Source organism: Psammomys obesus, unplaced genomic scaffold (genome assembly GCF_907164565.1).
Source record: "Psammomys obesus unplaced genomic scaffold, mPsaObe1.curated_primary_1811, whole genome shotgun sequence".
NCBI lineage: Eukaryota > Metazoa > Chordata > Mammalia > Rodentia > Muridae > Psammomys > Psammomys obesus.
In genome coordinates this window covers 22,757,517-22,784,094 of record NW_026596034.1, presented here as the reverse complement: position 1 = coordinate 22,784,094, position 26,578 = coordinate 22,757,517, and the positions used below count along the sequence as shown (strand labels likewise).

The following is a 26,578-nucleotide window of genomic DNA, read 5'->3' as shown; positions in this document are numbered from 1 at the left end:
CCTCAGCTTATTGAATGAATGGCTTTAATTTACACTTTGTATTTTTTGTATGTTGAGAGTTGCCTCAGATAAGGGTATAAGACTCTAGTTCTCACTGCCAGATCACGTACTAGCTCTGACGCTTACTGTGTGGCCACCAACAGGTCAGTTAGCCTGTGGGTGTCTCCTTTATTATCTACAGGCTCAGAAGGCCCAGCCCCTCCCCCCACGGTGTTGTGAGATTAAAAGGAGTTGAGGCTTCTAGGGCTTGCGACAGATCCTGCCTACGAAAACATCAGCTTGAAGTTTTATTGGGCATTTGTATTTCATGTCAAACGTTTCTGTTCTGTCCTTGCCCATTTTTATGGAGGTCATTTTTCTAGTTGCTCGGCAGGAATTACTGCCATGGCCCTCCCAGATCAAGGTGGTTCTCTGGTTGTGGTCCTCACAGCCTCCAGGGGGCGCCCAGGGCGCGTGCTGACCGCAATGTACCAGCCTGTAAGGAGCTGAGCAGAGAAGACTGGATCCACTTAGTTCACCTGACTGACTGGCTCCTCTGTCCTAATTTTGCACCTTTACCTACCTAAGCATAGCGAGCGAAAGAGGAGCCAGGGCTGCTGGACGCTTGTATGAGGTGCATCACTTTCTAAATTGATCTCTGCTTTGTCCCACATTTGTTTGAGACCTTGGGCTTCCAAAATAATGCTGGATCTTTTGTCAGGGTAAGTTTTTTTCTCTCTTAAACCTTGCTAACCTGAAACAAGAGTGCATTCCAAGGGACACCTCCTTCCGGTGGTCCGCTGTGGGGACATGGGAAATGATGGGATAAATAATACCCTGATTGTGTGTTTGGCTTTTTGAGACAAGGTTTCTGTGTGTAGCCTTGGCTGTTCTGGACTCGCTTTGTAGACCATGCTGGCTTCGACCCGTCTGCTTCTGCCGCCCGAGTTCTGGGATTACAGACCTGCACCAAAGCGCTCATCTGTTTTTGTGTATAAACCAATGTCCTGTGTCTCACTGGGACCCTAGGAACTCGGGTCTGATATTTGGAAATAAAGAGAGCTGGCGTCAGGACTCTCACTGGGTCAGCTAGTGGCGGGGGGTAGGCCTTAGATGGTAACATTGGAAGTGAGGAATGGAAGAGGGGGAGACACTGAGGGGGAGACGCATGGGCTGCCATGGAGTCCGAGATAAAAAAACGCAGGAACCACAAAAAACTGAGCTGTAGACCAGAGATTTGGTATGGTAGAAATGTCACCCTAGTGGCCATGACCAAACCAGATCAAGTCTGGATGTGGCAGGGAATGGAGAGGATTATGACGAGGATGACTCGCAGCAACAGGTACTCAAGATAAAGGCAAGCAAAGGCCTGGAGGTAAGGACTACCGAGGAAGAACAGTGTGCAAGAACCCCAAAAGTTGCTTGCATAATGTTCTAAAGCAGAGAACGGTGGGAAAGGGAGTTGGAGAATGAGAAGCCTCCCCGAGACTGTGTGGAAGCTGTGGTCAAGCAGGAGACAGCTTCAGGGGATGGCAGGTGACACTGAGGATGAGTCCATGACAGAGGGCCCCCGTTTTCCAGGATTGCAGGGAGCGGGACAATGTGAGATGTCGGTGAGTACAAGGGCCAGATGAGGAGATGAGGGCTGGTGTAGGTGCTGGTTTTTCAAATGCTGCTTTATTTGGGGGTTCCTTAAAGAATTTAAGGAGCTTTTAACTTCCTTCCAACCCAACCCCAGGTAGGGGAAAAAAGAAGATTGTAAGGGAGAGGAGACGTAGCCCTCGTTACTTCTTCCTGCTGGGTAGGGTTGTAGGATCTTTTTGGGGGCAAAACCAATATGTGTTGTCAGGAAATCCAGAAGTCCAGGTAACCAGCAAACGGCCAACGCAGCAACAGAACGAACCACCAGCGAGCAGAACTCCTCCAAGCTGCTGGACTTTTTTACCCTCTGGCCTATCCTATTTATACCTCTCAAAGTCCTCAGACCTCAACTAATCCCAGCTAGCAAAGACTATGCTCTGCCAGAGACAGTTAGCAGGTGTGGGCAAACTAAAATCCCCCCACTTGGGAGTATAACAAAAACATGCTTACATATCATAAACCAAAATGTCCGAACAGGCCAGAGGCTGGGCAGCTCCTCTGAGCATCACATGGGCCACCAGACATGGGTAGGGCAGCATGGTGGCTCCCCGGGGCTCCCTAGTTACCAGCCTCTGTTGGGGAGGACCCATCTCCTCAAAGGACTCCCCTTCACCAGGACAGGCGCTTAGAGCCAGTCACGGTTCTGACTGCATACAAGAAGCCTCCGTGTGAGAACACTCCCGGAAGCACCGAGCGCTATAAAGACCTACTTCTTGGCGTGTGGATCCCATTAGAGGGAACGTTTTATCACAATGGAGGCATAAGTAGGTTGTTTGATGGTAATTGCTTTCCTAACCCTCAAAGAAAAATGCATTGCAAACCCACCACAATTAACTAAAGTGGTCACGTTCTTTTTTTTTTTTTATTTAAAGCTATTTAGAAATATTAGCAACTGGCTTGGTTTCCAGGTGGTTGTGGTATTGGGTTTTTTTTTTTCTTCTTCGACTGAAACTTTTTTTTTTTAATCCCATAAAATACTGCAAGTGTTCGAGGAGGGAGGAATGGAAAGATGTTTGCATTTTCAGTTCAGCAGCCAACCAACTTTAAAAAAAAAAAGTTTCAGTCGAAGAAGAAGAAAAAAGGGCTTCTTTTTTTCTCCCATGGATGAAGTCTAACATTCAAGAGTCCCTCCAGGGCTGAGGAGATGGCTTTCTTAATAGAGTGCCCTCTATGCAAACATGAGGAAGCGAGTTCGGTCCTTTAGAACCCACGTAAAAACCATGCCCTCACTGGAACTCAGAGACAGAGACAAAAGGACCCCTGAGGCCTGCTGGCCAATAGTCAAGCTGAATGGATGAGCTCCAAATTCAGTGAGAGACCTGTCTGAAGGTAGGAACAAAAACAGAAGGTGGAGAACACTTGAACACACACACACAGTCCCCCCAGGGGTGCCCTGTGACCTCTCTGACGTTCCCCCTAAGGATTCAGTGGTCAGATAGGCATGTGAGGTGCTGTTCCCTCTGCCTCCACACGCCTTCGAGAGGAACAAGGCACACCTTCCGTTAATATGCTCTCCCTCCCCCTGTCTCCCCTGCTGCTCTCTCCGCTGCGTGCACGTTTCCAGAAGAATATGAAGAAAATTATTCTCCCTGCATAATTACCCGCCTCCTCCCTCACCCACCTACGCACATCTCTTAATGTGGCAGCTTCTCTGATTTCTTTAAGTGGACTCTACAATGCATTCAGCGGGCAGGTGAATTAATTAAGGGGGCCTCCAGCCGTGAGAACTCTGGTCGCTCTTCCTCTCTCCAGACCTTCTTCTTCTCTGTCCACTTAGCATTCACACTTCCCATTGTGGCTGAGCTGGAGGTACAAGGCTGTTTCCCTTGCACAGCTATCTATCTGCTTCCTCCTTCCTGTGGACTCAGGTTGCCCTAGCATACAAGCCATAAGAAAGTTCCTTTTTAGTGAGATCATTTAGCATTTTCTTCACTAGAACTCAGAAGAACAGCCAAAGAACTACAAACAAGCAAATGGATCGACTCATGTAATCAAAGAGCCTAGAGGGAGTTGAGGGTCCCTGCCAAGGGTCAGGCAGGACAAGCTTCGCTGCTCTGGAATTCTCCCTGGCTGCCTGCCTCTGGCTATGAGCTTCCTGTTGAGCCTGACTGTGTTCAGTAGAGTGAGGAGGGCTTAAAGTGGTCTGGACCCAGCCTTACACTCTGGCCATCAGAAGATGCAGCAGGTCTTGCTCTAGGTGGTTTTTTAGGGATGATTCAGGGAACTGCTTCCCAAGGGGCCCATCGGAAGTCCCTTCTGGTCTGACTGGGACTGATCTATCCCTTACCTATGGTTGTGGCCAGGTGGATGGGACCTGCTGGCGGCCATCGGTCAACGAAGGCCTTTCCGGAAGCGGGGGAAGAGCGGGAAGTCTCTGTACTTGCGTGAAGGAGTAGTGGACACCCACATACACTATAGAAGAGAAGCAGAAGTTGATGCCCAACGACCCACAACAGTGACTATCCTGTAGGAACTTGCAGCCTTTTTCTTCACAGTCCAAGAAGCCAAGCTCCACCTCTTTCTCGGGGCTTTTTGCCCTGTGCAGTCGCCCTCAGCATCTTGAGTATGGCTGACCACCTGTGCGTCCCCCAGCATGGGTAAAAAGAAAGAATGAGAGGTAGGGAAATGGGAATGTCAAGTTGGGAGGCTAGACAGGGAGTGCTGGCATCAATGGAGCCAGCTGAACAAAGGGACCATTTGCTGGAGGGACACCCATCTTCCACAAACCTGTCTTCTGAGGTCAGTAGAGAAAGGTAGACTTTTATCCATAAAACTATGGATGCTTGTCAGGTCAGTGACTTTAAGGACAAGTCAATGAAACCCTGGGAGTATTAGTGAGGCAGAATGGGTACGGCAGAGGCCACAGTCAGTCTAAACAGAGCTAGCCCCCGCCCCCCAGTGGCACACTTAGTATATTATGTCACCACAAATCCAGAACAAAAACAGTGGAACGCTACTATCAGAAGTAAGAGCACACCGGGGTGATGGCTCGTTGATAAAATTCTTGATGCCAAGCCTGATGATGTGTGTTTGACTCCCAGGACCCACATGATGGAAGGAGAGAACTGTTTCCTGCCTGTTGTCCTCTGACTTCCACAAATGTGCGTGGCACATGTGTATGAACACATACAAACGGTGGCGCACGCCTGTAATCCCAGCACTCGAGGAGGTAGAGGCAGGCAGATCTCTGTGAGTTTGAGGCCAGGCTGGACTACAAAGCGAGTCCAGGACACAGAGAAACCCTATCTCCAAAAACCAAACCAACCAACCAACCAAATACAAGCAAATAAAAACAAATTACTAATACTAATACTAACAATGGAATAAAAGGAGAGAACCCTCTCTCAGCCACCTTCAACAGCTCTGCCAACCTCTCTGCTGCCAGAATGAGCCCCAGGTGCTTTTCAGAGCCCTGAGATATGCCAGAGAGTTTTCTCTTACAAATGATTTGTGACAAATCCATCCAAACTTGCATGTTTCCCTCTTGTAAGAGAAGACTGAGAGGAAAGAGTCCCTCCCACGTTTCCTTGTGAAGGAGTTGGCAGCTTGGACACAGTGTTCTTTTTCCTTGAGGACTCCTTTTAGTAAGAGGAACACACTTCTTTCCCCTCTTTACTAGAAAAAAAAAAAGGCTGCTGTTCTAATTTTTTGAAAGCTGATATGCCATCCTGTTTTAATCAGTATGCTTAGCTCCAGGGGCAGAGACTCCTGGCCACATCTGGCCAGGGTTAGCACACCATCCAAGCTACCTGTCCAGCAATGTCTAAGACTATGTTGGGGGCTCGCCTGTGAGGCACAGACATTTTCCAGATTCCTGGGCATTCTCTTACAAATTACTTGCCTCTGTCTTGGTACCCCAAGGTGACTACTGAACTGAGCACTCTACCAGAGCCCCTTTCCGGAGGAATTCTCTCATTTTAGAGCTAAGAGAGGAGATGTGAAAAAGTTGATTGACAGACAAATGTCAGGGCCTCTGAAAGTCATCACCTTAGGCTAGGCTTGATGGTACATGTCTGTTATTTTAGCCCAAAGGAGGCTGGGGCAGGAGGATCACAAGATAAAGGCCAGTCCAGGCTCCAGAGAGAGATTGAATATGACTATGAGCCAGACAATGTCCTAACACAGGGTGAAACTGTCCCAGGTCTGACAGTGAAGGCCAAATCAGAAAGAGCTGATCACTCTTTCCCTATATCTCTGTATAAACATCCCCAGAGAGAAAAGCCATCTCTTCCTCTCCCTGGCTAGCCTCATGCTGACGCCGTCGTTAATCACTTCCAAGACACTTGGAACCTAAGGGAACCATTCAGGGACACCTTCCCTACAGTCGTAAGTATCTGATGTAATACCTGTGTTTATAAATAATCTGAGAAGTCCACATCCAAAGGTCTGGGCACTCTACAGTGCACTGTCTGTCAGCCAGTGGAACTAGCTGCTGGCAGTTAGATGGGGTGTAGGGAAAGGCCAGTGAGTTTCTGGGAGTTACAGGACAGAGAAATGCCCTGGAACAACTCCACATGCCGTGCTAATTACAGCCTGCAGGTAGGGGCACATGAATGATGGGACTGATTACCTCAAGGGCTTTTAGACCCCAAACCTTATTTTCTACTCGTACCTAGATACACTGAAAATATGAATGTTGGGGCTGGGGTTGTGTAAAGAAGGATTAAAACCTTCCAGAGAAAAGCTTCTTTATGGCAATAACCCACCCCTTCTCTAAGACATGTTAATGACCATGGCTGTCATAACCACATGCAGACAAAAGGACAGCAACCATCTTAGCTCCCACTCCATACTCTGATGTGAAGATTTCCTAAGCTATCTGGTGGTGTGGGTGTGGGTGAGCCAGCCCAAGGGCATGGGAGTGGGAGAGCAGGCCCTGTTCCTTGCAGGCTGCAGCATTGCGTGAGCTAGTGGGGGCAGGGCTGGAGAGCTCACCACGGTGAGAGAGCTGGCAGGCTGACTGACCAGCTCAGCTACCTCCCAAACTCAGATCCAGGGCTTTGGGTTGGCCCACCCCAACCTCTGCTTCATCTATGAACTGCCGGAGCAGGTGAAAGGGCCAGGCTTGCAGCTCCAAAGCTGCAGGACCTCCATGACACAGAACAACAACAGGGTATCAGACAGGAGACCCAGTGAGGATCCAATATTAATGTGTAGCAGAAGTCAGAGGCCTCAAACCAGACCGAAGACTCATTGCAAGGAACATAGGCAGGTAAAGATGCATGGACAAAAGGGTATACTGTGGAACACACTGTAACACACTACAGCTTCTATGACGAGATGTTTCTTATGTTTTGCTTTGTGTATCTTTTTAATTTTTGTTTTTGATTTTCTTTTGTGGGGTGGGGGAAGGTTGCCAGGGAAGGGGCTGGATACAAAGGGACTGGAGATGAGTGGGACTGGAGTGCATGATGTGAAATTCACAAAGAATCAATAAAAATTAAAAAAAAAAAGATTTTCTGAGCTTAATAAGTCCCCACTATAAGGTAAAATATCACCAGCAAGATGAAGTTTCTCCCTGGGAAGGCTGAATTGCTGGAAAAGACACGGGTTCATTCTTCACTGTGTCCAGCAGGAGTGTGTACACATGGTGCCATCTGCCTTCACCAGGGGCCCCCGGAACTTCAGGTCATAGTGGAAGGAATTCTCTATAACCCCCATGTTTAACTCCTTTGTGTGATGAATGAATAAATGGAGGTTTGGAGAGGGGTTAAAGCGTTTCCCAGGAAGCTACTAAGGCATATGAGGACCAAATATGGTGGTACAAGCCTATAATTCCTGTGCTTGGGATACTGAGGCAGGAGGATCTCAAATGGAAAGTGAGCCTGGGCTGCATAGCAAAACCTTGTCTTTACAACAATCGATGCCTGGGCTGGTAAGATGGCTCAGCGGGTAAAGGCAGTCACCACCAATCCTGATGATCTAAGTCATACTCCCAGGACCCACGTGGTGGGAGAACAGATCTGACTCCTACAAGTTGTCCTTTGACCTTTACATTTGAGCATACATACACACACTAGATAACTGAAGAGATGAAAACCCCAAAGGCTGAGGCCAGGTGTGGTGATACACTTCTGTGACCCCAGCTCTTGGAATTGGAAGGTAGAGCCAGGAGGCACACACATGAAGCCATGTACAAGGACAGATGGGGAAGTATGACCATCTGGGCATCATTCCATTCTGGTCATCTGACACTGATGGAACTTGCAGGAGCCACCTACAGTAGGCAAAATGCTTTCAGGTCCCTGTGGCCAACCAAACTAGTTCGCCCAAGATGGAGACCCTTCCTTCAACAAAAGACTTTCGGTGTGAAAACTGGGAGAATCTGGCAAGCAGTTGAACTTCTTAAAACCTTACAAATGAGACAATATTTCCACATGCATCTTAAAGATAGAAAATCTGAGGTTTAAAAATATCCCATGACTTGCTAAGATCTCACAGGACATAAACAACAGAAGCAGAATTGGGACCTGAAAGAAACTTGACCTCTAGAGCCTGCTAGCTCAACCACCGAGCTATTACAGCTTCTTCAATGATGAAATATTGAGAAATTTGACTTGCAAGATTAATATATATGTGAGAAAGTTGCTTGTCTGCTGGGGAGAGGGTTTAGAGTATTCATAAGGTTTTTTGAAAGAAACCAGGGCCAGCCGGGCACTGTGGCACACGCCTGTAATCCTAGTACTCTGGGAGACAGAGGCAGGTGGATCTTTGTGAGTTCAAGGCCAGCCTGGTCTACAAAGTGAGTTTAAGACAGACAAAGCTACACAGAAAAACCCTGTCTCGAAAAAGTGAAAGAAATAAAGGAAGAAAGGAAGGAAGGAACCAGGGCTTTATACAGGCTGACAAGAATTTTGGGGTGGCACTGCAAAGGCTGTCATGCTGGGTTCACTTCCCCTTTGCTCTAAAGACAGAAAGTGCTAAGCTGTGGGATCAGGACTGGACACATTCCCAGGATAACAATGGAGGATGGGTTGCTGGGGTAGGTCTGGAGGGTTGTGAAATCTCCCTGAAAGTGTTTGTGAAGGGGAGGAGCCCCATTTAGCTGCCATGGCTCAAGTTTGACCTGAATGACGGTATTTGGGATATGACTTCTTGAGGACCTTAATTTGGGGAAGCAGGAAGCAGCTTCGAGCTTTACCAACTAAGCAAGGCTACTTCATCTTCTGCTGGTTTTGGTCAGCAATTAGCAGATGGCTTTGGGAGTCCCAGTGGGACTGGCTTCCCAAAATCCACCGTGTAAGCTAAGATTCCCTGAGTGCTGACAATCTGAAGCTCAAAGCTTCATGTGGAAGAACAAATTTCATTTTTAAGATCGCCCTAGAAGGTAGATATCTTCTGTCGGTATCGCCACTTGGCTGGGTAAACTGAGGGTTGCTCACCAACTGGCCAAATTCCCTTAGCTATGTGTGAGAACTGGCCGGGGGATGCGAGTCCAGGCAGTTAGATGATGGCTACTATTCTACAAACCCTTGTTGCTGACCTCTTCAGCCATTTCAAACTCTGTAGCCTAGCTGAGGACTCCTGATCTCCCCGCCGAGTCTCAAGGGAAACTCGAAGCGTCCCCCCTCCCACTTGGTACTTACCCTGTCTGTGACTCTCCTCTGGGGACATTACAGTCATCAGCACGGTGGCAGAGATCATCACGCCTGCATTGAAAATGGAATGTGATGATGTAATTATATTATAATATCAAAAATTAAAAAAAAAGTTATTTTCAAAAAATGAAATGTGAAAAGGCAGAAGGAGAACAAGGCCCCTCCAAGCCCCAGCTTTGTGTGTTACCTCTTGGAGTCAAGGTTACTGGGAACACAACTCCTCAGTCTATTTGGGAAGCAGGGCATTTCATCTACAGGAAGAGAATGATACCTTGGCCTTGGTGTATGGATTCTGCTTGACATAACTGTAGCCATCTTGAGTCATATAACTACCATGATTGTCAATTAAGAGTAACCCTAGTTGTTCAAACTATAAATGAACAAAACTGTTATAATTGGAGCCTGACACCTTGATTGTGGCTTTAGAGTAGTGCTTAGATTTGGCATTCGCTTAAGATAAACCAGATACATTCCAGCTAACACAAATACTTTCGGACTCAAGTTACAGGTATCTAACTGGTCTTGTTGCGGCCAGGACCACATGGCATCACCAATTAAAAATGCTTTATTTTAAATCTAGCAATAGAGTTTACATATTAATACTATAATGGGGTGATTTGTTGTAGGTTTTTGAAATTTAAAAAAATATTTATTTATGTTAATATTTTGTGAATCTGTAGATGTCAGAAGAGGCCATTGGATCCTGATATTGGACTTAGGGATGATAGTGAGCCACCATGTGGGTGCTGGGAATCAGAACTAGATTTGATTTGAACAACAAGTACTCTTAACTACTGAGCTAATTCGTTGGTTTTCCTTTTTTTTTTTTCTCCAGTCAGGGTATCTCTGTGTAGCCTTGGTTGTCCTGGACTCACTCTGTAGACCAGTTTGGCCTAGAACTCAGAGATCCACCTGCCTCTGCCTCCCAAGTACTGGGATTAAAGGCCTGCATCACCATGCTGGGCCTCCTTGATATAGGTTTAAACAGAAGGAAAAAGATTGGGGTGGGGTTGGGGAAATTGAGTTTATAACCTTCTCCTTCCCAAACAAATTTCTTTTAGAAGAAAAAAAAATGACTTTTCCTAAGTGGGTCATTGCCACAAATGTATCCAAGGACTGTATCTGGTTCCTACTGCACTTATGGTCAACAGAATTTGTTTTTAAAGCTCAACTTCACAACCACTGCCTCAAAGGAAGATCACACATTGGACTGTTATGAAATACAAAAATAGAAATAGTTCTTGCTGCTTCCATAGTCGAAAAGTTGAATTCACATATTCACCACATATACAAAAATAAAGTTAAAACTATGACAGAGTTGAAACTAGAAAAAAAAAAGCCAGCTTTATGCATTTTTCATGACTCATATCCTTTTACCAATATTCCCTTTCACCTAATACCAACCTCTCTAGATCTCTTTTCTAGATTTTAGACTATACCCACATTCACATCTGTTTACATAAATCCACTTACACATCAGGCTGACATTTGCACACCCACACACCCCCACTAATTTACCCTGTAATTCTAGATCTGCTTTGCCTTTTTTTTCCTTTGTCTGATGGTACCTTGAAGCCAGCTGTAATAGATTAGGACTTGATTGTTCTGGAATATCTGGAAAAGAGTGGCTCCCAGCCCACCCTAGGCAAGCCCCTGGTGCTTCCTGTTCACTTTGCTAGGTAGAATTGATGTCCCACACAACATCTGAGTGAGCATCGGATAAGCCATCGCCTCCTCTCAGTTCTGACTGTTCCCAGCTCCAGACTAGCATAGCCAGGGCTAGCAAGTACAGCTATATAGTTTGTTCACTGCCCGAGAGTGTATGGCTGTGTGTGCACAAAGGCACTGGCCGGGTTGCTGAAGATCTTGAGTTTACCTTTAGAGCCCCATGTGGCAGCATCTCAATCTTTTCATGGCCAAGCCTGAATGCTTGGTGTCTGCCCACCTCAACCGGTTCATGCCATGATTCCTTTCGCAGTGGCTGGTGCCTGTCATCACCTAGATACTCAAGCTAAAACATGGGGCTTCTTTGCTTTGGCCTTCATGTGTAAGCAAGCAGCAGGTCTGTCCATCTGGCCACTTGCCCTTTGAAGTTCCCATGCAAGAAAAAACAACCATTCACATTTGCTCGGGCTGTCACAGATACTACCTGTCACGTTATATATATATATATATATATATATATATATATATATATAATATCTCCTGCATAATCCCCCCATGATGTTAGAACAGTGTTTCTCAACCTGTGAATCCTGACACGTTTGGGGGAGTTGAATGACCGTTTCACAAGGATCACCTTGGACTGTCAGAAAACACAGATGTTTATATTAGGATTCATAACAGTAGCAAAATTGTAGCTACGAAGAGGCAATGAAAATAATTTTTATGACTGGGGGCTCACCACAACGTGAGGAACTGTGTTAAAGGGTCATAGCATCAGGAAGGTTGAGAGCCATTGTCTTAGAACAGTGTTTGTGTCACTCATATTTCTGTCACAACTGCAAAATGACTGAAACAAGCAACTTAGTGGAGGGAAATTTTATTTTGGCTCATGGCCTCGGCGGCTTCAGTTTTCTGTCATTGGCTCCATTGCTTTTCGTCCTGTGGTAGCACAGTGGGGCATGTAATAAAGAAAACTTCTCACCACATGTTGTCAGGGAGAAAAAAAAAAAAAGAGCAAGGGAGGGTCTGGGATCTCCATATCTCCTTCAAGGACATTCTCGATGACCCAGTTTCCATCCACAAAGCCCCACTTTCTGAAGGCTTTTACCACCTCCTAATAGCACATGGTTTCAACATGTGAGCCTTTGGGGAGTGTTCCAGATCCAGGTGTGATATCAGGGCCTCCAGAGTGTGGGCTCCACACTTTCTCCCAAGTCCACCTCGGAAGGGAGATGCCTGGAGCCACCGTAAAGATGTCTTACCCAAGACAGTGACAGAAAGAGCCTGGGGAAGGACTCAAGCAGCTGCTTGAGAAAGTGAATCCCCATGTTGCAGAACCTCTAGGAAAGTTCCTAATGCGCAGATGAGGTGAAGGTGTCTCTGAGGAATCCACGAAAGTGTCCGGTTCAGAAAGACCGAGCCTTCGCACAGCCATGGTGCAGAAGGCCAGGAGGACAGTTTGCCTTTGCAGTTGCTTCATCCTTGAGGCTTGTTGTAGCAGATGGAGTAGTCCCGCAGTGGCTGCCTCACACCACAGGGGCCGAGAACCTGGTAGCTGCTCAGTCTGTGAAGCTGAGTGCGTCAGCCAATCGGGCACTCAAAACCCACAAGTTTCCTTGATTGCTGCTGGTCCTTGTCAGCAATAGAAGGCTGGAAATGCTGGTTTTGATATCAGTAAAGGAATCAGAAGCAGAAGCAGCAGCAACAAGGTAAAATCAACTCTCAAGCAAGAGGGAAAGCCAAGCAAGCTATAGATGAAAAGGGTTCCTTCAGTCCTGTCCCCCCCCCCACCCCTTCATCTGGGGTACTACCAGGAGGTGCCAGTACAGAGTTCTATCCATCAATTAAGACAATCAGGATTACTCCTTTCACTTGAAACTCCCTACTAAAGTGATTCTAATTTATATAATATTGACACTATAACGCTCTTTGCTCACTTACTCCCTGTCTCTCCTCTGCCTTCATCCATCTCTGGGGAATCCATGAGCATTAGCCAGCAAACAGGGAATGATATCAATCAAGCAAGCAAGCAAAGGGCCGTCACCACATTCCGTCTCCATTGGAGGCTTCTCCTGAGGATGAGGTCAAAAGGCAATATAAATAGGAGAATCTCTCTGTCTCTCTCTGCCTCTCTTTCTCTCTCTCTTTTGGAGACAGTGTTTCTAGAATTTTTTTTTAATCAAGTTGATGATGGCTCTTGGCAAAGTGCAGCCTGCCTGAGGGTTTCCTAATGGCTGGACATTGCATTAGATACTTTTGTGTAACTGTTGTGAGCAACTGAGGGGAGGAATTGTTTATTTTGGCTTACAGTTTCAAAGGTGTTGGGTCACTATGGCTGGGAGGATATGAAAAGGCAAAACAGTTCACATCCAGGTAAAAAAAGGAAGCAGAGAACAGAAGAGAGGAAGGGGCCAAAGGACAGGATACCCTCAGTGACTATTAGTTAGGATTCTCTATAGGAACAGAGCTTATAGATCGATCGATCTATCATCTATCTATCTATCTATTTATCTATCTATCTATCTATCTATCTATCTATCATCTATAAAGGGGATTTATTATAATGGCTTACAGGCTGTGGACCAGGTACTCCAACAATGACTGTCTACAGACCTTCCACTGTTGTTCAGTCCACAAGGCTCCATGTCTCAGCTGGTCTGCAGGATACACCAGACTCCTGCAGAAGTAGGCTCTAGTGCCAGTGAAGAAATGGACTTGCCAGTGAGAGCAAGAGCAAGCAGGCGAAGAGAGCAAGCTTCTTTCTTCTCTGTCCTTTATATAGGCTGCCCCTGGAAGGTGGATCTTCCCATCTCAAAACATCTAGGCTAAAAGTGGGTCTTTCCCACTTCAAATGATTTAATTAAGACATAAACCTCTCACAGGTGTACCCAGCTGCTTGGGTTTCAGTTAACTCCAGATGTGGCCAAGTTGACAACCAAGAATAGCCACCATCACAGTGACCCACTTCCTCCTGGGTTAAGCCCTGCTTCTGCAAATTTCCAGAATCTTTCGAAATAGCACCCCACCCCACCCCGTTGGAGAGCAAGTGTTCAAAATGTGAACACACTGGCAATAATTCCCATGGAGAGCATAGCCCAGAGCCTGGGGATGGCTCAGCAGGTAACGGTACCTGATTTTTATCACATGGCTGAAGGAGCGGACTCCTGAAACTTGTCCTTCGATCTCTACAAGCACACGGTGGTCCATGTGCACTCACACTTACACATGAGCGTGTACACAAGGTGAAAGGTAAACAAAACCACAGCACCAAACCATAGCACATGTAAAAGTTGGAGAGGGAGGTCAAGCCCGGCTACTTTGTACTGTGGATATAGGACAGTCCGATGAGAGAGGATGTAAGCCATGTGCAGAGAATAAGTCGCTCTGCAGCTCTTGCATGGGAGAGGCTGGGGTAGTGGTGAGTATCTGGCAGGGACAGAGCAAATGGGCTTTGTGGACTAAGACCTGGGGACAATGAGCAGCACAGATTGTTGCAGGCAAGGGATCCATGACTTGAATGTTTATTCTAGTTCCAAAAGCGTGGAAACTGCACTGGGGTGGAAGAGATCCGCCAAGGGCCAAACAAGGACAGGGAGGGTAGAGTTGGTAATGAGGGGGTGGCCTGGTATGAAGCTAGCGAAATGAAACCAATGGACACACTATATTGGTCCCAAGGCCTCTTATTGTCACAGTGAGTCATGGGAGGAGCTGAGCACCTCCAGCATGCCAAGCCTCAGGCTGGATCTGGCCACTTGTTCTCCCAATGACTCACAAGTGACCTTTGATATGGAGATTGTCACCCCACATGGTCATGAGGAGGTTGGTTCAGAGGTTCACAGTTTCTTGTCTAAATCCACTAAGCTGTGTGGTAATGTTACCAGGCTGGAGGCTCCAGCGTGTCCTGGGTCAGGGCACTGGGCCTCACAGCCTTAGGCCTGCAGATAGGCACATCAGTCCTAGGGAAAGAGAATCAAAGGTGACCAGGTATAGCCTCATCAGGTGCAGTGAGAGGAAAAGTTAAACATCTCCAAACATTTTGACAATATAGGAAGGCACCAGACATTGGGACATAGTGATGAGAACTCCGTTACAGTCTCAGTGAAAAATCAATCCTCTAGACTCATGTGCTTGAATAGGTGGCCCCCAGGTGGTAGCACTGCTTTGGGAGATTGTGGACAGTTTAGGAGGTGGGGCCTAGTAGGTCACTGGTGGGCAGGTTTTGGGGTTAATAAGCGAGTTGCTCTTCTGGTCCAGATGTCCGTTTCCTGTTTCCCTGAGCCAAGGATTCCAAGCCGCCCACAAGAGCCCACTGCTGCTATGCCTTACTTGCCGTGATAGACTGAGATCCCCTTAAACCCTGAGCCCAAACAAATGTTTCTTTCCTTATCTGGCCAGAGCATCATAGGTGAGCAGAGCACTTGGCTGAGGTCTCTCTCTGAGTACAGGAAGAAGAAAAGTCAGGGGAGCTCTCTGAACTTGCATGTGCTGCCATTCGGTTACCCGGCGGGACCACAGCCTGCCCTTGTGACAGTGTTAGTCTCCCAGGCTGGGAATCTGCCTTTGTTGTCCTTTAAGATGGGGTCACATCCTCTACCCCTCAGAGGGACAGAACAGGGCCAGGGCTGCTTAACACTCAGCTTGCTGAGTCCTCTCGGTGTTCTCGATTGCTACGGTTCCCACTTTACAAGGTAAACAGAGGAGCCAGGAGGGTTTGTTTCTGTAATATCTGAGGGCTGGCCAGGCCGGGGCTTGAACCCAGGTGGTCTGACCCCACTACGGCCACTGTGCACCTCCACCCCAATTCCTTCCTTCTCTCTTCTGACCTAGTCTGTAGCTCTCTCCAGTTTCCCCATTGCAAACAAACAATGTTTCTGCTCTCTCTGCCTGAGGACCCTGTGCTGACCAAGGCTGAGTGACCTTGACCCTCAGCTTCTGAACACAACCTTGGCTATTAAGCCTGGAATTTGCTCTGTTTGTGTCCACCTGCCCTCAGGGGAATTGGGCCAGCTCTTTGGGGCAGGGAACTATACCTTTCAGGAAGACTGAGGGATTTGAACTTGGCCTAGCAGCACCCCACAAGCCACAGCCTTGTCACATGCACAGACCACAGAGCCATGAATCTATTTTTTTTTTCAGTTTAAAAAGAAGTTCAGCCATGTTTCACACTGAGAAACGCCAGGCTACCCTTTTGAAATGGATCTATGAGGTAGAAGATGTTCAGACACAACTTGGTGACTCACTGTGATAAGGTTTAGCCCTGTCAGTCCGTGGAAGGCAGGAGACTTTGGACAGCAGACCCAGTTGATCTTCTCTTGGCCTGGACATCCAAGACTCCCCTGCAGCCCCTGGCCACTGCTGAACAGAGAGGAAGGAGGAGCAGCAGTTCCTTGAGGATGGGCATCTTTGGCAGAACTGGGCTTCAGTCTTTCCTGCTCTTCTTTTGCTTTGCAACCTTCCTGTCTCAGCCTCCGAATGGTGGGGTTGTAGATGTATACCGATGTGCCTGGCCACCATCTCTGAGGACTCCTGTTGTTCAGCTGTCTTTTGCCCTCTCTAAGGAAATTGCATCTCAGCCCACAGGGGTGCTGAGCTGGTCAGTGGTTCCATGAAGCCTACTCAAGGCATTAGAAAGCCATCAGCAAAACCAAGGTCCCAGGCCCAGTCTCTTCCTACTGAGGCAGTGCCATGTGTGCCTCCTGAGGGTCCCCTAGCAGTGTTCACTCCTTGTTCTGGTGTCCTGGGACTCCTTAGACACACCACCCAGGCGGGGAGCATGAACTATGGCTTTCCCCTGGTAGTTTTCCGTAACCACAACACACATAATTTTCCCTTTCATTTATTTTTCCACTGATCTACATGAAGAAAACATAATAAAGGACCTCCCAAATTACAGACAAGCCATAATGGCAGAGAAGTTTAACTATAAATAGAAAGCTGGCCGCCTTCAGACTGCCCGCAGATGGTCCATGTAAACAGAGTTAGAGTTGGCGCCCCTCCTTAGGCACCTGGTGATCCTGTCCCAGGCCTTAGGAGGCAGCTGAGTGGTGTAGGGTCCAGAGGACACTTGGCAAGTGTATACCATACAGGGGCGAGTTTCAGCAACCCTCTACAGCAGACTGATCTCATCTGCTGAAGGAGGAGTTGGAGGCAGGCTGTGGACTGGGGTCTCTTGGGCATCTGCAAAATGTCTGTCCCCCAACTCTTGGGACACATTCTAAGGCATGAGTGATAGATTTTCAGAGAAAATCTGAAGCAGGCAGTTCGGCCCCGCTGATGACCTTCCTTGGGTATCATTCTATGCCAAGCCCATAGAGCATGTCTCCCATGATCCCATTTCATCCTCACAAATACCTTGCTTGCCCTTAAACTGCAAATGATACACAGAGAGGTTAAGCAACTTACCTAACATCACACAGCGGAGACAGGTTGAACCCAGGAGCCAGTCTTCTACACTACTTCTCCAGAAGAGGTGAAGAAGAGAACTGTCTGAGCTGTGAGGGAGAATTCTGGTAGGAGGTCACCAGCCTCTGGCCTCAGTCCCATAAGCATTGACACAAACCGGATAAGGAAAGAGATAAATGATGGCTGACTATGTTTGAGGGTGACAGGAAGCCAGGAGGGAAAGGAGAAGGGAGGGACAGGTGACTGGAGGATGATAGTCTGGATTCTCAGTACCCAGAAAGAGTGGCAAACTATATCCATCAGGTTACAACATGCCTAGGGACGCGAGGAGAACTGCGAATTGTGCCCACAGACAGGCACTAGGTGAGGAGGGATGGTCTGTCTTAGCTACATGTGTAACTGGTGTCCGTGGATGAATTGCTTAGAGAAGTACACATGCCAGAAGCTGTTGGTATGACAAGTTGCCTGAGGCTGAGTGGTGTATAAAGAAGAGATGTTTATTTCAGTTCATGGTTCTGGAGCTCAAGTGCATGGATCTGCTGGGCGTCCGGTAAAGGCCTCATGGTAGAAGAAAAAGATAGATGCAGAGAGTGGAGGAAGGTTCCAAATTCCCTTCATTTAAACCTAGTCTCATAGGAGCTAACTCACTCCCGTCACAATTAATCTATTCCCCTGAGAAAGGCATTCATGGATGCATTCATATGGGTGGTGCCCCATGACCTAATTACTTCCTAGGTAATTAGTTACACTGAGGATCTCAGCCTCAACATGAACCTGGGTTGGGACAAATTCAAACAGTGGTGGTGGCCCAGGAACAACAGGCCTTGGGAACAGTGGTTGAGGTAGTTTCCCAGAATAGCTTTTCGTAAGCACATGGGCTTCTAGAGCCCCTGAGTTGAAGGATCTACAGAGTCATTACGCCAGAGCCGAGGGTGCTCAGGGCCACAGACCCTAACCCCTACCCCTGTGTCTCCACCTCCCGCCTTTCTGGCCAGAGAATTATCCCAGTGGTTACAGTGGCTTTATGACCACAGTATCAGAAGTGTTTGGGCATGGAGGGTTCTTCATGGAATCCAGATGATCCAGAATAAGCAAGGGTCCCAACTCGGTCTGGTGGTCCATGTCTATAGCCCCAGCACTTGGGAGGCTGAGGCAGACGGACTGCAAGTTTGAGGTCAGCCTGGGCTACATAGTAAGTTACAGGACAGTCTGAACCATGCAGAGTCTGAACACACACACACACACACACACACACACACACACACACACACACCTCAATAAATGCATTAAAAATTAAAAACAAAGAGAGGCACATGAGGTCAATGTATGATGCTCTAGGGTTGGTGGCCTAAGAGGACATATGGTAGGAGAGGCCCTTCCCTGGGAGGACAGTCCAGAAAAGAAGAAGGAAGAGGCTTTGCCACATGTTTTCTGGAGAACCTAGGGTCTTTGGGCACTTGATTTGAGCAAGGAGCCAGTTGCCTAGGAACAACCCACATGAGGGCAAAATGGGCTGACACCACAGCCCAGGCTACCCTTGGCTGGGGCTGGTCCCACAGGACATGGCTGTCTTGGCCCACAGAGGCACACCTAATGTAGAAATGAGCCACCTTCAGTGTCTTTAGGCCTAGAGGGACAGTCACCAAGACGGTTGAAGGTCCGCCTTCTACAACCTAAAATGGTATTCTCCTGACAAAGGGCTACCGGAAGCCAGGCTGTGTCTGGTGCTCTGGGTGGTCACCTGATCCAGACCATTCAGACTTTAACAATGGCCTGGAGAACGAGACGTGGGACCAGAGAGACAGCTTCTCTGGAGGCCTGGACCTGCCTCTGCAGGGAGCTGAGCTGGCGATAAGGCTGGTGTCATCTCTCATGCAGAGTGCTGTGCTAACAAGGCCAGCCCTGGGTACCTTCATACCACCTCACTTTCACAGGCATCAAGGGCCTTGCGAGTATTAATTAAGGCTAGAAATCCGAGGAACCCAGATCTGAATCTCATTAACTTCTTTCTGCTGACGCTCAGACTCCGTTCGCTGCCACAGTCCGGTGGATGCGCAGCTGGCTCCAGCCTCCCTCACGTCAAGGGTGGGAAGGCTTTAGGAGCTTCTGGTTACATTGTAACATGAGTGACAGAGAGGAACTGACAGACCTCAGGCTTCTTGGGGTGATAGAAAAAGTTTCTCTGTCTCTTTCTGACAGGCATGTCATATATCATATACTTCACCCACGACAGTTTATTCATTGGCTCTTAGTGGAGTCACAGTTGAGCATCCATTACCACAGTCTAGAGTGTCTTCATCACCCTAGGAAGAAACACTATATCCGTTAGCTATTTTCCTGGCATCCTCCCCAGCCCTGTGGATGTTTTAGTTGGCAGACCAGTCTGGTCTGTAGAGCAAGTTTGGGGACAGCCAGTGCCACACAGAGAAACCTTGTCTGGGGGTGGGGGGAAGTAGCAATGTTTAACATAACATTGTACCAAGTACAAGAGGATGAAGAGTTTGAGGCCAGCCTGGACGTAAAGCAAGTTCCGTAAAGCAAATCCCCCGCTGAACTAGGATACTTAGAAGGACTCCGTCTCAACAAAGTAGCCCACATTCATGAGATGGCTCAGTCCCAAAAGCACTTGCCATGCAAGCTTGATGATGTGGGTTCAATCTCTGGAACCCATGGTGGAAGGAGAAACTGACTCCCAAAAGTTGTCCTCTGACTTCCACATAGGTGCTATGGCACACATACAACACAGGCACAACAACAGCAACACATTAAATAAAAAGGTAGAAAGTAAGTCATGCCAGGTGCAGTGGCGCACACCTGTAATCCCAGCACTCGGGGAGACAGAGGCAGGCGGATCTCTGTGAGGCCAAGGTCAGCCTGGTCTACAAAGCAAGTTCAGGACAGCCAAGGCTGAGAAAAAAAAAAAAAAAAAAAGCAAGCAAAACAAAGAAAGGAATTAAGTCACTGTGTGAAACTATAACTACCATTGTCATCCACAACTCTGCCACCACCAGCAGTGCCTGGTAACCATCATTCTTTCTGCCTCTGGGCATGTGACACAGACATAGACTCACCCAGTATTTGTTCTTTCTGTGCTTGTTGTGGCCGGCTTATTGCACTTAGCATGTTCTCCAGGTTTGTTCTGTTTCCTTCCAAATTAAGAAACATCTCAAACCAAAGTACAGAAAACAGAGTGAAACACAAGCCTTCCGTTTAGCTCCTATATCTCAGGTTTGGCAGGTGTTGATGGTTTGCTGAGCGTGTGCGTACACGTGTGTGTGTATGTGTGAGTGTGAGAGAAGGAGGAAGGGAGGGAAGAAGGGAAGAAGAGAGCTAATCCACCTCTTAGGTTAGAATGTATTTTTCTTGCTCAGGTTTAAATTTTTTTCATATCAGTAACAATGTGTGGTAGATATTCTCTACAATGCACGTATGTTGTTACATATTATATAATACCATAGCATAGAAATAAATTTGTATCTCTAACAGATAATAGTATTTTGCAGGGGTGTCATTGTTTTGCTGGTTGTTTTTGAGGCAAGGTCTTCTGTAGGTCTGGCTGGCCTTAAAATCGCTATACAGCTCAGGGTAGCCTTGAATTCTGCATCCTCCTGCCTCCCCCTGCCAAGTGTTGGTAGAACAGGCACGCACCACCACCCCTGGCTGTACCTGGTGCTAGGCATTGAACCCAGGGCTTCATGTGTAACAGACGATCCCTCAACTAACTGAGCTACACCTCTAGCCCCTATTTTGTATTTTATAAACACTTAAAACTGGGTGTTATGCACATACTTGTAACTCCAGCCCTTGGTAGGGGAGAGGCAAGGGGATCAGAAGTTAGCTGTTCCCCAAACCACAGCATTGTTTTGGAGGTGTACCCACACTGACATATGCAGCTCTGGTCCGTTCCACTGTGCTGTGTTCTGTGCTCTGTGTGAATGTCGCCCACCCTGGCTTACTCTGGAATCTTATACTTAAATTTCTCACCGAAGGAGCTATGTCCACTCCAGCGTCCAAGTCGGGCAGAGACATGGGAAGAACCACCAAACGGAGCCCATAGCCCCAGCTCTGTAAATGGAGGTGTATGCAAAACAGTCATTACCTGACAGCTGTTCTGTCCTTGTGGCTCAGGGAGTGGCTCTCGCAGAGGAAACACACCGCCTGGCTCATTCCCTTCTGCTCTATCACTTCAGCCACCCTTTCTAGGTGGTAGAGTTCCCTCAAGAGGCTGAAAAGCTTAGAATCCCTCACCCTGCAACGTACCCACAGAGAAGTTTCCTTCTCTCTTTGGGTTCTGGGAACTGGCCTTTGGATGTTTGTCCAGCTGGATTCCCAGCTGTTTCTGAGAGCTGCCCAGCCTGCAGGAGCAGAGAGGATTCATTGATAGACATGGTGCCTGCTGTAGGCATTCAGAAACGCTAGCTGCAGGAGCTGTTGAAAGGCCAACAGAGCGAGACAGAAACTCGCCCTGAGTCTTTGTTGCAGTGCTTAGCCCTGTGATCCATAAATGGGTATGTGTGTGTTTGAAGATTGATTTATTATGTATACAATGTTCTGTCTGCATGTACACCTGCAGGCCAGAAGAGGGCACCAGATCTCACTAAAGATGGTTGGCAGCCACCATGTGGTTCCTGAGAATTGAACTCAGGATCTCTGGAAGAGCAGCCCGTGCCCTTGATCTCTGAGCCCTCTCCCAGCCTCACAGGTGTGTTTTAAAAAGTTCAGTGACTATGGTGGTTTGAATAGGTATGGCCCCCATAGGGAGTGACACTATTAGTAGGTGTGGCCTTGTTGGAGGAATTGTGACACTGTAGGGGTGAGCTTTGAGGTCTCCTATGCTCAAACTATACCCAATGTGGCACACAGTCCCCTTCTGCTGCCTGAGAATCCAGATGTAGAACTCTCGGCTCCTTTTCCAGCCCCATGTCTGCCTGGGGGCCACCATGTTTCCCGCCAAGACAATAATGGATTAAACCTCTGAAACTGTAAGCCGGGCCCCCAAGTAATCCTTTATAAGAGTTGTTGTGGTCATGGTGTCTCTTCCCAGCAATAAAACCCAAACTAAGACAGTGAGTTAAGCCCTTGCCTCACAAGCATGGGGGCTCTAGTTTGAATCTCCCCACCCATATAAAAAGCCAGGCATGGCCCTGTGTGCCCGTAACCCCAGCTCTATAGGGGACCGAGCCAAGAGGATCACTGAGGCTTGCTCCTTGCAAGCTGCCAACCTAGCTTCATGTTCAGCGAGAGATTCTGTCTCAAGGAAATAAGGCAGAGAGTGATAGAATGGGACAGCTGATGTCTCCCTCTGGCTTCCACGCATAAACATGTATACTATAGTTACACATACCGGCACAGACACACACACTCATATACCCACAGATAAATAGTTTTGTCTGTGTGTGTATCTAAGTTTTCATCTCTCTTGGGTAAATATTTAGGAAGGAGGCTAGGGGAGATTGTTAACATTTCAGAAAGATGCTAAAATCTTTGTCAAAGTAGCCACCATTTCCTTTTATTCTTTCTTTCTTTCTTGCAAAGACTTCCTAACAGGCATTACATTTTGCAAACACACTGTAGGATCATGCAGAGCTATCTGCATTGGGCATAATCCTGGACCACAAGTCTGAGCTAGACCTGACAGAACCTTTCTTCTTTCTTCTCTCTGGTATTTACTGTGACCCCTGCCTTTGTCTGGGAAACAAAGAAACAGTCTGCCTTTTCTTCAGAATTACCACACCTGGATAGACTTTCTTAGCTCTGGTTTGCCTTTCTTGACTGTGACCATCTCGGTGTGATCTGTGTCTGCAGAAAGAAGTCTGCTCAGCTGCCCCTTGGTTCCCTTCCTAGAGATCACATGCAGACCTTTGGCTCTGCTGCTGCCTGTACAATTGATCACAGCTCTAACCAGAAACCCAAGAGGATGAGGATTTTGATACTGGAGGAATCACCACATCTGCACTTCAATATCTTGAATTTCCAGACTGACCTGTTCCACATCTCCATCTGCACTTGGCAGGGTTTGGTTTTTGTTTTTCCTTTAACCATACTCATAGGAGTGTGCTTGTGTCTCTGGTGATTTTAACGTACATTTCCCTAATGATTAGCAATGCTAAACCTGAGCGTTTTCATCAACAGGCTTCTTGGCGTGCCAGAAGCACCTGGACCACCCCAAGGCTTTCAGGTGGCAGGCTCTGGGAGATGCCAGGAGCCTCATTTTGCTAAAAGTGAATGGTGCTTGATATTCCTCTGATTCAGCCTCACATGTAGGACATGCTGGCTGACTGGGCAGTGACAAAGGGAGGCGTGGATGGACTGTGGGCTGTCGTGAAGCACACTACAGGATAGTGTGCCAGAGGGTCCTCAGCCTCCCAAGCTCCACCTTTTAGAAGAGAAATGCTGCCCATTGGATGGGTGAAGCTCTCAAACTGCCTCAAACTGTGGCCTCTGCACCTAGAATGGCTTTTTAACTAATTCATTTTAGACAGGGTGATTTCACTGTGTAGCGCTAGCTGGCCTGGAACTTGCCGTGTAAACCAGACTAGCCTTGAACTCACATACATCCTCCTGCCTCTGCCTCCTAAGTGCTAGGAGCTAAGGTGTGAGCCACCACAATGAGCTTAAATGTCTTTTTTTTCCCCTTTATTTTTAAAAGTTTAGTTATTTATTATACAGTATTCTGCCTGTATTTGTGCCTGCAGGCAAGAAGAGAACAACAGATCTTATGATAGATGGTTGTGAACTGCCATGTGGTTGCTTGGAATTGAACTCAGGACCTCTGGAAGAACAGCCAGTGTTCTGAGCCATCTCTCCAGCCCCATCTCTCCACTCTTTTTTTAGTGACTCCTCAGATTTTGTCACCTGGATCCCATTGTTAAGAATCTCAAGGGAGGGCTGGTGAGATGGCTAGTGGGTGAAAATCCTTGCTGCCTGACAACCTGAGTTAGGTCCCTGAGAAAACAGAATTCCACAGGTAGAGTGTTATTTAAAAACCTCAAGGGAACGTACAAATAATACTTCCTTACTTTCCCGTCTCTACCCTTTTGCCAGAACCCTGACTGGTACCGCAATGAAGTCTCACCTGACCCAAACTGGTCTTCCAGTACTTGGGGGCCTTTAAGAAGGACAGACAATGTCGGCTTATCCAACCCCCCGGAAATCTGGGAGCCCCAGGACACTCTCCTTTCCGTGTTGAAGTACGGAGGACTGAGGAACATCTGTCTGGCCACTTGCTCCTTCTATTGCTCAGCTGGCTAGCAGTCAGCACCTCTCTACTCTACACAGGGCCCAAGCTTGGCAGAACAGACTCAAAGAGAAGCCCAGAAGAAACTGGTAGGCGTGGCTTGTGTCTTGGGGGCAGGACAGAGTAAGGACTGGAGAAGTGATGTCAAGGTTAAGCTGAGGAAGCCTTTTACGTGGGGCTTCATCCGATGAACAGAGCATGCTCAGAAAAAAGGGTCCTCCGAATTCAAACAGGAGAGGTATGAAGTACGAAGGACCGCACGCCGCAGTGGCTGAATTATTTTTGCGCTTCTTCCTCAGCACGCTAGTCCATTTCCAGTCTTGGGAGTAGTTTTTTCTGTATCGAGCAACTCTTTCTATTCAATTCTAACTTAAATGGAATGACTTTTTCTCCATCTCCCCTGTTCCTGGCAGCTGCCGAAGTTTATAGCTTGCCTGCCCCGTTGTTTCTCTCGAAGTTTAATAAAAACTGTCCTTAACTGTTCCCCAAAGGGGAACCTCAGTTTCCCTAGTAACAGGTCTACACTACCCTGATCCGTGCACCCCGCATCTGCCGCTTCAAGAGGTATCAAGCTATCAGGCCTGCGATAGTGTTTGCTCTGCAAATATACTGGGAACCCAGCCTCCCTTCCCTACCCAGAACTTCCGCATTCCTCCCCTTCCAGAGGAACCCCACCCCCACCCCGCCCCATCCCCACGGCAGCACCACCTTGGCAGTGCTACTACAAGAGCTACGGCATTATTGGCTTTACTCTTCTGCCTCCACCAGGGTCATCACGAGGGATTTGTTTACTGGTCCAGAGATGCTCAGCCTGGACATCTGGCCCGAGCTCAAATACCTCCTTGCTAGATTTTCTTCCTAAGGTTTCTCAGGCTGGCACTACCATTCAGTACCCAGCTCAGGTCTTTACCATCAAAGCACCAGGAAAATGAACCTGGCCGAGAAGGACAGTTACGGCATAGCCCTACGCTCTGTGCCAGGCACTGCCCAGCTCTTTACAAACCTTATCTTCTGCACTGGCTGGGACAGCTAACAGCTCTTCTGAGCCTGGGGAGAGCCTGGCCGACAGGAAGGCGTCCTTAAGGCGTCGTTCACCCAGCAGGCCCGACCCAGACAGTCTTCTAGATACTCCATAAACAAGGTCAGGTGGGGCTTTTGCTAGTGGTGCCTCAGGACAGGGAACACACCAAGGCAGTGACAATGACGGAGCCAATGATCCCCCCCCCGCGGAAGTCCCCAGAAGTGCATTCCAAAAAGCCAAAGCATGGAAGTTCTGGGAGACCCTGGCCCTCAGGCAGACAAAGTTGACCGTTTCTGGCTAGGGCTTTGGCGGCCCGTCTTCCCTCTGTGGGTCTCTGTTTCATCACATATCAAATGATGGCTAAAGCGGATGGCTCTAAGTGCCGTCCAGTTCTGGACATTGACTGTAAAATCCCAGGTGCTTTCAGATTCACAGACAGGTTCCGGGCAGCAGGCCAATGACCATATCAGCCACCCTCACTCCCAGCACCCCCTCCTGTTGTTCCTCCCTTCTCCGCCACCTGGGCCTGCGCACTATTCTGAAGGTGAACTCTGGGTTTGGCAGGTGTCACTCTGAGTCCATCTGTGGGTGGAGCCTTCAGCTGGTGTCCAAGTGACAGAAACATGCCTGACTGGTGTTCTGCTCGCTGTGTGAAGCCAACCAACACCAGCAACACAACAAGAGTCCCTGGTTAGGAAAGCTTGGTGATCACAGCTGAGACTCAGCTTCTGACAAGTATTGAGTTAGGACATCTAACCTGCACCTTCTAAACCAGGCTCTAGTTTTCCCTGCATTCCCTCCCAATCTTGAAGAAGGGGTCTTGTATCCAAGGGAAACTGAGTTCTTTCCTTCCTAGAAATTCAAAGATATGGCCCTTGGGAATTCATCAACTGCCTGAGGAATTGGGGGCAAGAAGGGACTTCTGTGCTTTTGCGTCACAGGTGACTGAGCTTTGGGAGCCATTTCAGGCTACTAGCTGTTGCATGTGAGCAAGTGGCTTCCTGCAGCTCCAAGAGAACACCTGTGTTCCCCACT

General features: G+C 47.9%; 1 long non-coding RNA gene across 4 annotated transcripts in view; it reads left to right on the top strand.

The window, feature by feature from the left end:
* Window positions 1-377: 377 nt before the first annotated feature.
* LOC129687198 (uncharacterized) overlaps window positions 378-26,578 on the top strand; it is a 51,220-nt gene continuing 25,019 nt past the window's right edge. For 2 of the 4 annotated variants that reach the window (XR_008721743.1, XR_008721744.1), the window contains exons 1-2: window positions 378-701; window positions 24,330-24,611. This is a non-coding gene — a long non-coding RNA (uncharacterized LOC129687198). Of the gene's footprint in view, window positions 702-3,923; window positions 5,947-24,329; window positions 25,037-26,578 lie in introns of those variants that run through there. The other 2 variants (XR_008721742.1, XR_008721741.1) reach the window with 2 other exon arrangements.